Below are 12,562 nucleotides of genomic sequence, written 5' to 3'. Positions count from 1 at the left end.
TTGGAACATGGTGAGCCTAAGGATTACTCAAGCAGACACAGCTAGCGGACAGTCCAGTAGAACGTCATTCTTCACACGCGGTAATGTAGATTTTACTCTCTAAACCAGGGATCAGGAAGCATTTCCTGTGGGGGGACAGGTGGTAAATATCCTAGTCTTTGCAGGCCATACAGTCGCTGCCACAGTTTCTCAACTCTGCTGTTGCAACGGAAAAGCTGCCACAGAAAATAAGCAATCAAATGAGCATGGCTAAGTTTTAATAGAACTTTATTTATAGATGCTGACATTTGAATTTCTTATCATTTTCACGTCACAAAATATTCTTCCTCTGATTTTTTTTCCAACCATCAAAAAATGTAAAAACCATTCTTAACTCGTGGGCTTTGTAAAAACAATTGTGAGCCAACTTGGTCCATGGGCTGTGCTTGGCCAACCCCCGCTCTACACCAATATGCTCGTGCGTGCGACTCCCTGAAGAGGAAGTCTAAATGTGAGGGCCCGAGGGCGAGGCTTTGATTGTCAGAGGAGATGCATTTTAGTCCCTCGGTTGATGAGTCAAAACTGATCTAGGAAAATGTGGAGAGTCTGCTGCTTGAAGGCGTGTTTTTTTAATCTGAATTGGTGTCTGTACCTCTCAGAGAGTTGAAGCTAGTTAAAACATAGTGGATCAATTTGAGAGGGAGCAAGACTGGCGTTAGGGAGGACCATTGGGATGCCACTAGAGTGGTTCATGTGCAAGCTGAGGAGGGTCTCAACTAAGGCAGTGGAAGTCTTTCTTTACCCTCTAAGAAGCTAGATACACCTCTTCAGTGCATGAACAATTCTAGACAATTCTTCAGTAAGCGAACAATTCTTCTCTTGGCTTTTTGCCACCACACTCTCCCGGATTTCTCCTGCCTCCTGGATGCTCCCTCTCAGCTTCCTTTGCCCATTCCCGTCTGCTCTCCCTTCTGGTGTTGAACTGCTCAGCGGTCCGCGCGTGCTCCACTTTATCTACACTCGCTTCTTACTTGATTTTATCCAGTCCTGTGAGGTTAAACGTCTTCCAGATTCTGACGACAACCAGATCTCTATCTTCAGTCCTGGCCTCCCCCAGAATTCCAAATTTGTATATCCAACCACCCACCCACCCCATGTCTGCACCGTCATGTCTAGCAGGTATTTCTCACTTTCCCTGCCTCTGTAAATTGTAGGACCATTCACCCAGGTGCTTAAACCCCCAATCCTGTCTTTCTTTCATTCTCATGTCCAAGCCATCACAAGTCCTGTTAAACCAATTTCCAGAACATATTCTAGAGCTGCCCATTTTCCCATCTCCTCCCCATCCCCGCTCCACCCCAAAGTCCAGGCCAGGTATGCGTCACCCAGATTGCAGCAATAGCCTCCAAACAGATTTTCCTGCAACCATTCTTCCCTCTACCATCCAGTTTTAAAATATCAACTCCAGTGACTTAAAAAAATTAATAGGCCTTATTTGTTTGAGAAATTTTAGGTTTACAGAAAAATTGAGGGGAAAGTACAAAGAATTCCCATTTGCCTCCTCACCCTTCCCCCTAGTTTCCTCTACCATTAACATCTCGCATTAGTATGGTACAATTATTATAGCTGATGAACCAATATTGATACATTATTATTAACTAACTCCATGGTTTACATTAAGGTTCACTTGTACTGATAAATATTTAACAGTTTTGGTAAATACGTAATGACATGTATCCACCATTATAGTATCATACAGAATAATTTCGCTGCCCTAAAAATCGCTGTGCTCCATTTATTCTTCCCTCCCTCAGTCCCCCGGATCCCTGGCAACCACTGAGCCTTTTACTGTCTGCATAGTTTCGCCTTTTCCAGAATGTCATATAGTTGGAATCATACAGTATTTAGCCTTTTCAGATCAGCTTCTTTCACTTAGCAATACACATTTAAGGTTTCTCCACATGTTTTCATGACTTGATAGCTCATTCCTCTTTATTGCTGAATAATATTCCATCGTATGGATGTACCACAGGTTTTTCTTCCTATTGAAGGACATTGTTGTTGCTTTCAAGTTCCAGTGGCTTTTGAACATAGAAGCCAGAGCATGTCACATGTCACACCCAAACACTCTGTCCTCTGACCTTCAGTGCCCTAATGACTTGGCTCCTGCCTGCCCTTCTCAGCTCCCTCTCATTGTGCTCCTTTCACTTTGTCATTTGTTCTGCCCTTGCCTTAGGGCCTTTGTACTGCTGCTCCCTCCACTGGGATGCTGGTCCCTTGGTCATCCACATGGGTCACGTCTTCTCATTCAGACCTCAGCTCACATTCCTCCTTCTCAGTGAGGTTTTCTCTGACTCCAGTCCAAAGTTACCACTCAGTTACTCCCTATTACATCTCACTTTTAATTCTCTCCTTACCACTTAACTCCATTTGAAGTTTTTTTGTTTATTTATTGTCTTTCTTTACCCTCTAAGAGCAGAGACCCCCTCTGTCTTATTCACTGATGTATACCCAACATCTAGAACTGTGCTGAATGAATAAACACTTTATTAAATGTTTCCCACTTCTAGAAGTCAGTTGCACCAAAGTCTCTACAATACTTAAAACAGACATCAATATTTTGAAATGAACTTTTCTCAGACCGTATGTTTTTTGTTTAATAAACTCTTCTCTTGACTTCCATTCTTAGTCAAGGCCCTACCTCTCCAAGGCCATCTGAGTCTGTTCCTGAGTCTCTCATATCTCTGCTAACACCAAAAAGCTGTAGAGGGCCGGCCTGGTGGTGCAGCGGTTAAGTGCGCATGTTCCGCTTTGGTGGCCTGGGGTTCGCCAGTTCGGATCCCGGGTGCGGACATGGCACCACTTGGCAAGCCATGCTGTGGTAGGCATCCCACATATAAAGTAGAGGAAGATGGGTATGGATGTTAGCTCAGGGCCAGTCTTCCTCAGCAAAAAGACGAGGATTGGCAGCAGTTAGCTCAGGGCTAATCTTCCCCAAAAAAGAAAAAAATTTAAAAAAACAAAAGCTGTAGACTTAAGTGGCAGAGCCAAAGTGGTAGGACGGGGATAAGAGGACTGACTGGGCAATGCCCACTGAGAGGGAGAGAGGAAATAGCAAATGGATGAGCAAGTAAAAAAAATCAAGTGAAAGAGCTGATCTGTCGAAAGTTCTAAAAGTAATTCAAAAGGTAGACCTTACAAATGTTTGGAATAAGTGAAACAGCTTCTGAACAAGTGTTTAGCATCCTAAAGAGATCCTTTTCAAGGACAACTTTCATTAGAAGTGAAATAAGATTTGTTTAAAATTTTATACCCACACATTTTATTCAATCTTTAAATAAAGTTGATAAAGGGAAAAAAATGTCAGTGCTCAAAGGGATGGTTGCCATCTTTGATCTTGAGAAAAGGCATAGGACTTATTTTAACTCTGGGGATTAGGATCAAACTCAGCATTATGAGCCTTTATATCCCCTTCCAGCTGTACGAGTCTACGGTTCTGTAAGGTGGCCATCGTTTAAGCCACGTTGCCTTTGTAAAAATGTGGCAGTAGATCAAAGGATTAAATATCGGGGCATGTTAGGATTAGGTCATGGAAAGTCAAGCATGCCTCACATTGCCTGATAGGACGGCACGCAAGCTGAAGCAAGACTTTCTGTTTTGAAGAGTCACAGTGCTCAACAACTTGATCACCAAAAGTTTGGGTGGTGGGAGGAAGCTGTAAAATAAACCATTTCTGAGCTAAAGGAGGCCTCAGAGGGCCCTGGTTTGGAGAGGCCAATCCTCAGAGAGGTGCATAGACTTGCTCATGGACATTAATTTATTATGAGCCATGGCCAGCATTTGAGCCCAAGACCTCAAGCTTCCTGTCTGGTGCTCTACCTAACTCATTTCAACTGCCTTTCTGTTGTTACTTTAAGTCACTACATTTTGGGGTGAGTTGTTACTCAGCATTAGATAACTGGGACACAGTCACTGAGGGAAATTCTTTTAAAAAAAACGTAAGAAAGCAAGAGAGAGAGGGAGAGAGGAAGGAAGGCAGAAACGAAGGAAGGAAGGAGGCAAGCAGACAATGAAAGATGATAGCATAATGAAACCTATATCTGTTTTACAAAAAGTCCCCCCACCTCCCACCAAACCCCTTTAAAGCAAGCTAAGACTCTCCCCTAAAGAAGCCCTCCCATATTTCTTGCCCTGAAGGAGCTCTTCTTTCACCTTCTGCTTTGTAAGCAAGAATTATGAAGGTAGACATTTAGGAGCATGCTCTGTGCTCTGTGATATTATCAGGAGATTGGTTACCATGTGATCAATCTTGTTAATCAAGCCACTGAATGCGCTTTAGAAAGCTTCCTGATGTCTAGGCATATCATTTATAGTTCACTAAATATGGTGTGTGAGGTCATTCCTGGAAAGCCCAAGCATAGGGTCTTCGAATGGCGTTGTTACACCACTGTTTATAAGTCAAGTCAGAGATGGCTTACGCTTCGACTGACAGCACCATCTTCCAGGAACAGGAACGCAAGCACTCTCAACCACAGAATATTCCTAATTCTCAGACTACACAGTGCTTTGGAAGCTCGCTGTACCTCAAGGTTTTTTACAAACCCCAATTCGCATTGCTTTCCTCACATAGAGAAGTATCAATTAATTGAGAGTTTGGGGTGGAGTGTTAGAATGGGAAATGAATGGCTTTTACTGAAGTCCTTAAAACTCTCTATAATGATATTTTTGTCCTCATACCAACAATATGATAAAAATATCATTAAACCACTTGGTTTTGTAGGATTCCCTCATTCTCTAATTTACCCTTCTTATTCACAGTATCTCTAGATTAAACAGAGGAGTTTTGAGGCCCCTGATAACAAAGTGTTGCACATTAAAAAAATCAGTAGATTTTCCCCTTTACTAATGAAAATAATTTACCAAAAACACTGTTATTATGAGAATTCATTCCTAGAGGAATTAATTGTTGATTGGGGGGGGGAAAGTTTTCTTCCTTCACGTCTTTCTCCTCATCTTTGGCTCTTGACAAATTTTGTCAATAAAAATCTGCCAGCAGTTCTTTCTGGAATTGACTTTCCCAAGTCTCTGTTAGACAGCATTAGCTCGTCCACTTTGTCATCACTCAATGTGCCTAATATTTCTCCTCAAGATCAGAATATTTTCTTATGAATGTTACAATGGAATTTCTTTCCTATATTGGCTGTATTTTAAAACTACTACTTCTTTTTAAAATCTATCGTATTTCATTAAGGCACCAAATGCCACATGTAGCTTTCTATAAAAATTGTGAATTGTAAGTACTATTTTCTTACCCGTTCTTACCATAACTCACATTACTGTCTTTTCTAAAAGCCAAGGGTGTCATTTCTTCACCCTGTGTATAAAGCTCTTTGCTCTTTTCTCTCAATAAAACTCTCAGGTAGTGCAGTTTTACCCACTTCTCCTTCCCTTTCAGGGTTTGTTAACTGCTCTTGAGGCGCTGAAAGCTTTTTCTTTTCTATTTTACTTCCCCGGTATTCAGATACCCAGTAGAAGCTCTTTTACCTTCTTCTCTTCCACTTCAATCAGAGTGATGGGCATGCTTACTCCGAGTAGCTCTGCTCCTTTGGCATGGGGATAGCTAATTTCTTGCTTTTATCCAGAACCGTGCCGTAGGAACCTTGTGCTTTTTACTGCAGCCTCAGCTCCTTTCCCACTTTCAGGGGTCTCCAGATGAGCACCTCACTTCAAACGCCAATAAAAATGCTGCTCAACCCCTTAGCTAGATGGAAAGCACGCCACCATGTATCAATCAAAGGAAATGTATATGATTAGGGCCCATCACATCGATCAAAATGACTTGACTTAGCTCAGATAAACTCACAATAGTCTAAAGTGATCATGTGAATTTGCCACATCAGATACTCGTCTTAAGAGAATTAAAAAAAGAAATTTTAAGGTGGATTTGTTTCTTAGAATCTATTCCCTGTTGACAGTTTATCTACAAATATACAGTGATAACAGTGTCTGATTAATTAATAGAGCATCTTTTATAGTGGTATAATTGGAGATTGGAGGGAAAAAATCCTCAATTTCTTTTTTGGTTTGTTTGTTTTTGTTAACTGTGATTCATATGAATAAGTTGTCCCATTCTGATAATTAATTAGTGTTTAGGCTATTTAGGCTATAATCTTTTTTTTTTTAATTATATAGATTGCAAATCTTAAAACAGAAAAAAAGGAAGGGAGAATGTGTTCAAATTAAATATGTCAAAATTATAACATGCATTTGTTTCCTCTTCCTCCCCAAAATTCCCTAAGAGAATAATAACGGAGTAAAAAAGTATTAACATACAAGGGCAGAGAGGACAAAAGAGGAGACAAAAGCAAAAGAGAGATTTCAACACACTTTTTTTACTGAGGAAGATTAGCCCTGAGCTAACATCTGTGCCAATCTGCCTCTATTTGGTATGTGGGTTGCCACCATAGCATGGCTTGAAGAGTGGTGTAGGTCACAGCCCAGCATCCAAAACCGTGACCTCAGATCACTGAAGCAGAGCATGCAGGACCCAACCACTACACCATGGGACCAGCCCCCTCAACACATTTTTGGAAGAAGAAGACAGGGTTGGAGAGCCAGTAATCGACTTGGCAGAGTTCAGGAAGAAATAGGTCCAAGTGCTACTGATATCCAGAGCAGAGACCCCCCCCCCAGTAGGAGAGTCGAGGTTCATGCTGGAGAAACTGAACAAAATAGGTTTCAGATCGGGCGCCCTGGAATCAGTGAGGCTTGAACTCAGAGGGATGAAGTAAACATCTGTGGATGACACCGTGGGACACTCAGGTGCTGGCCTTGTCCTCCTCCCTGAATGCCAGCAGTCAAGTCTCTCCAGGAGGTGACTGGAGGACTTTTAAAAACACAGAACAGCCTCAGAGAAAAGACCTCAGAACTGTCATTTAGGAATCTCCCAACAGAAAGGCTGGCTTACAGCCTGACGACCCATGGAGATGCCCACCACGCAGTAAGCCCCGTCATACCACCCGCACCCCCCGCCACAGACTTTCTAAACTGTTGTCCAGTGCTTTGGTCTTTAATATAAATAAAGATCAGCAGAAACTTGAGGAAAATCTTCTGCATACAGGATAGAAACCAAAATAAGCAAATAAAAAGAAGCAGCAGAGATAATACAGGGAGCAGAAGAGCAGAAGGAAAGTTAAGGGGGGAAAAGAGAAAACCAACTTCTGATTAAGATAATGCATTCATAAGGGCTGGCCTGGTGACGTAGTGGTTAAGTTCACATGCTCTGCTTCAGTGGCCCAGGGTTCACAGGTTTGGATCCCTAGAGTGGACCTACACCCTGCTCATTATGCCATGCTGTGGCAGCGTCCCACATACAAAATAGAGGAAGATTGGCACAGACGTTAGCTCAGGGACAATCTTCCTCACCAAAAAAAAAAAAAGATAGTGCATTCATAATCTGGAGATTATGAGGTAACATGAGAAAAAAAATAGACGACAAGAAAGACCTTTTGGAAATAAAAAAGACAGTAGTTGGAATTAAAAAATTTAGTAGAGGTTTGTTCTATAAAATTAACTTCTAGAAACTTGAATAAGATATATAGATATGAAGGATAGTAAAGAAATGATTTAAAAAAATAAAATTAGAGAATCAATCTCTAAGCTCTTATGTGTGATTAATAAAGTTCCTGGAAACAGAGAACAGAGAAAATGGAGACAACAAAATTATCAAAGAACGTGTATACGAAAAATTTCCAGAACTCAAAGGCATGAGTCACCAGATCGAAGGAACCGCCAAGCACTTGTCATGATGACCAAATGAAAAGCACACATGCCGAAGCCACATGATTGTAAAATGTCAGGACATCGGGATTCAAAGATGCCTCTAAAAGCACCCAAACAGAAAAAACAAATCACATACAAAGATACGGGAGTCAAATGCCACCATCTTCCAAATTTTGAGGGACAACGATTTTCAAACTAGACTTCCATGTTTGTCAAAATATCAATCGAGCAGGAGAGGATAGCATACCAGCCAGCTCAGGCTGCCATAACAAAGTGCCATAGACTGGGTGGCCTAAACAGCAGAAATGTGTTTTCTCAAAGTTCTGGAGACCAAAAGTCCAAGATCAATGTGCCAGCAGGATGGCTGTCTGGTGACAACTCTCCCCTTGGGCTGCAGATGGCCGCCGTCTTGCTGTGCGCTCACAAGACCTCTTCTTTGTGCACACTTGGGGAAGAGAGGCAAGCGAGCTCTCTGGTGTCTCTTCTTATAAGGACACTATGGGTCAGGGCTCCACCTTACGACCTCATTAATCTTAATTACTTCCTTACTCCAAATGGAGCCAAACTGGGAGCTGGGGCTTCAACATAGGAATTTGGTGGGGGGACACATACATTCAGTGCATAAAAGATAACAAAGAGACCATTTTCAAACGTGCGGATTCAAACAATCTATTGCTCATCCTCTTAGGAAGCTTCTGAAGGATGTGCTCCATCAAAATGAGGGAGGCCCAGAAAGAGGCTCAGGATCCAGAAAACAGGGACCTGGTACTGGAGGCGTCCAGGATGACCGACGTGCACCAAGTTAAAGGACACCAGTCCATCTTGGAGCAGGAAGGAGAACTGTAGGGAAATTAGGGATCTGTTAACTATATTATAAACAAAACAGTTAAGTTAAACAGGAAATGTAACTGTAATATATCACTTGGCTCGGCAGCGATAATCTGCATATAGTCATAATGATGGAAATACGGACCCTTGATTTAATGAAGGGTTGTGATACAGCCGTTTTTTGGCAGCAGTGGGTGGGAGGGGTGCTGTGTGTGGATAGCTGCAGCTGCATAACGGAGTCAGGTCCTCAGTCACCATCACAGGAAGCCAACAGATAATGTCTCTTCTGTTATTAATATATTTTACAAATATTTATGTGCCAGTGTCTGGCACTTTTTTTTTTTTTTAATTTTTTTTTTTCCTTTTTCTCCCCAAAGGCCCCTGGTACATAGTTGTATATTCTTCGTTGTGGGTCCTTCTAGTTGTGGCATGTGGGACGCTGCCTCAGTGTGGTTTGATGAGCAGCGCCATGTCCGCGCCCAGGATTCGAACCAACGAAACACTGGGCCGCCTGCAGCGGAGCGCGCGAACTTAACCACTCGGCCACAGGGCCAGCCCCTGTCTGGCACTTTTTTGAGGATTAATTCATATGAGATTGGGAGTATTGTTATTCTTTTTTTTTGAGGAAGATTAGCCCTGAGCTAACATCTGCCACCAAGCCTCCTCTTTTTGCTGAGAAAGATTGGCCCTGAGCTAACATCCATGCCCATCTTCCTCTACTTTATATGTGGGACTCCTGCCATAACATAGCTTAATAAGTGGTGTGCAGGTTCGCAGCCGGGACCCGAGCCGGCGAACCCCAGGCCGCTGAAGTAGAATGTGCAAACTTAACTGCTGCGCCACTGGGCCTGCCTCATTGCTATTCTGATTTTACAGACGGGTCACCGAGACACAGGCAGGTTAAGTAGTTTGCCCAAGGTCACACAGCTAGTTGGTTCAGCCAGGATTCTAAAACAGGCAGTCTGGCTCAAGAGTGCTACACTCTTATCATTAAAATAGATAAAGGAAGATATAGAAGATTTATGACCAAGTTCTTTTAGTTCCCTATATACCTCCTGCTGTCCTGGGCCTCTGTGTCCTGTCTCTTGCAGTTCTCTTGATCTGAAATTCTTTAATAAGAAACACAGCTGGCCCAGGGGCCCTTCTAGACTGCAGGGTTGGCCAAGTATGCTGGCTTCCTCACCTCTCTGGACTCTGGTAATAATGAAATCGTGTGTTTGTGTCTCCCCCAATTACTGTGAGGTTTCCAAGGCCAGGGACTGCTTCATTCATCATTGTGGCCTGGATCCTAGCACAGTGTCAGACCACAGCGGGTCCTCAGCACGTGTTTATTTCTGTAATTTTTTCTTCCTCCACACAGAATCTAGGCTATCCTCAGATTGTGCGGTCCAGGAGGGTTTCTCAAGGAGCTGCATTGGGCTGGAGAGCCAGGCAAGATTTACTTTTGCCTGCTCATCTGAGTTCACTCTGTAATGGGCAGCACAAAAACTGAACACTGCCACAGGAGAGAAAAGTCTCAAAGTCCATCCAAAGAAAGATTCTATTTCCATTAGGAGCATGAAGAGACCCAAGTGGAAAGATGTAGCCACTCTTTCATGTCTACCTCAAAGGTCAGGGAACATAATACTATGAAATGCCAAGTGTTCAAAGGCTCTCAGAATTCATCTGGTCCAACCCATGACATAATTAGTGCCGCATGGAGACTAAGGGTCTGGCCTGTATCTCCTCAACTCAGGCGTCCAACTTCTCACTTAACTTCTCTTCTTCGAACTCTGACAGAAACCGCAAAGTCAACGTATTCAAAATATAACTCTTGATTTCCCCACCAGGGCGCTTCTCTTGCACCGTTTCCTGTCTCAGTGAATGGTACCACCATGCATTCAGATGCAGAAACCAGAGACCAGCACAACTCTAGACCACGCTCTCATTGTCTCCTGCCAGGACACTGTAGTGACCTTTCAACTGGTCTTCTATGTACGCTGAGCCACGTTCCACACAGAAAGTTCCTTCAAAAGGCAGAGTTGAACACATTTCACATCAAACGACTAAAATCTCTCAGTGGCTTTCAATGCTCCTGAATAAAGACCAAACTCTTTAACATGGCCTAGAAGGTTTTACATGGTCTGGCCATTCAGGTGTCCCTAGCTTTATCTTGTACTATGATCCCCTTCAATCTCTGCCCAGACACATTTCCCTCCTCTCAGTCCCCCTTATGGCTCATCGTCTAGTAAACGGTGGGCTTTCAATAAAGAATTTCTAAATGCATGATATCACACAGATCTGGGCTCAAAATCTAGTATGTCTTAGACATGTGAACCTCTCTAAACCTCAGCTGCCTCGTCTACAGCACTGAGATAATAATAGCACCCGCCCACAGCTTCTTATCAGGATTCAACAAGATAATGACAATAAAGAACTTACCAGAGCGCCTGACACTAAATGAGAACCCAGAAAATTTTAGCTATCTAATATTCTGCAGAATACCATCCAAATATCCCTGTTTCCATTTGTAACTGGTCATGCAAGTCATTTATGAATTAATCTGAACCTTTAAAAACTCCGTTTACATTTTCGGTCTGTGCAAATTCTTGGGGACAACAAATTTTATGACTTTATTAGCCTCAGTGCAAAGTAATCGAGTCGTGCCAAAGGTGTGCTGGAGCTGACTTGTCCCAGCCCACAAGAGCCAACTGTTAGATTTTCAGGAATTCTGTGAGCCAGTTGCTAAATCTGGTAAAATTAGACTGTATCAACTTAAAATTGAAAGAATCATGTTAAAAGCAATGGTAATAAAGGTAATCAGTACTCAAAATGCATCACTTTCAAGTTATTTAGCTACATTTTACGATTGTCTATGCTTTTGAAGTTATTTATGACTGCTGTATCTATATGGTAAAAATATTATATGATGCACCACTGTTCATCTCTTCCCAACCCTACATCCAGTGACGTCACGTTAGTAGCTTGAAACTGGCCACACTGGGAGTATTTACACCACGGAAACCCACAACCACTATAAAAGAAGGCTCCTCCCTCCTGCCCCTGAAAGCTGGTTTTTAAACATTTACCAGCACATCGGTGTGTAATGCCTCATTATGTAGACATCAGACACAGATGAAGACCTCAGCATAAATGACAGTGATCTCTTAGCAAAGTCGATAGCTCTCATAAAGTCCTTTAACTAAAGATCATTCCCTTTGCTCTACTCAGGAATCTACTAGATCCTTTCCCAGAGGATACTGACCTAAGTTTATACACAACTCCTGTTAAGTTTGACCATCAGGTTTTCTTAGTCTATAGAAACAAATGAGGAGAGCACAGCACTATGAGGGAGATATGACCGCTGAGATCCAGACAGCAAACAGTTTATGACAAAGGGGGACAAATAAAAGCAATGAAACCAGAGAGAGGAACAAATAAACCCAGCAGTGGAAAGTCACTAGTACAGGACAGCCCCTGAGAGAGTCGTTGTGATAGAGCATAGAACAAGAGTTAATGGTCTCAGAGGTGACAAAGAACACTCAAAAAAGGTTTGCTGTCTTCCATATACTATTTGAGAAGGCAGAATAGTGTGTAACATGCATTTTAAATATCTAAAAATGCATTTCAATAAACGGGGCTGGGAAAACTGGATATCCACACACAAAAGAATGGATTTGGACTCATATCTTATAGCATATACAAAAATTAACCCAAAATAGATTAAAACCAAAAGCCCAGACATAAGAGCTAAAACTATAACCCTCAGAAGAAAACACAGGAGAAAAGCTTCATGACATTGGATTTGGCCACAGTTTCTTGGATATCACGGCAAAAGCATGGGCAACAACAACAAAATAGATAAATTGGTCTTCATCAAAATTAAAAACTTGTGCATCAAAGGACACTATCAAGAAAGTGTAAAGGCAACCCATGACATGGGAGAAAATATTTGCAAACCGTAGATCTGATAAGGGGTTAATATCTGGAATAT

Source organism: Equus caballus, chromosome 18 (assembly GCF_041296265.1).
Source record: "Equus caballus isolate H_3958 breed thoroughbred chromosome 18, TB-T2T, whole genome shotgun sequence".
Lineage (NCBI taxonomy): Eukaryota > Metazoa > Chordata > Mammalia > Perissodactyla > Equidae > Equus > Equus caballus.
The sequence above is the reverse complement of the archived record's forward strand: the minus strand, read 5'-3'. Positions refer to the sequence as shown.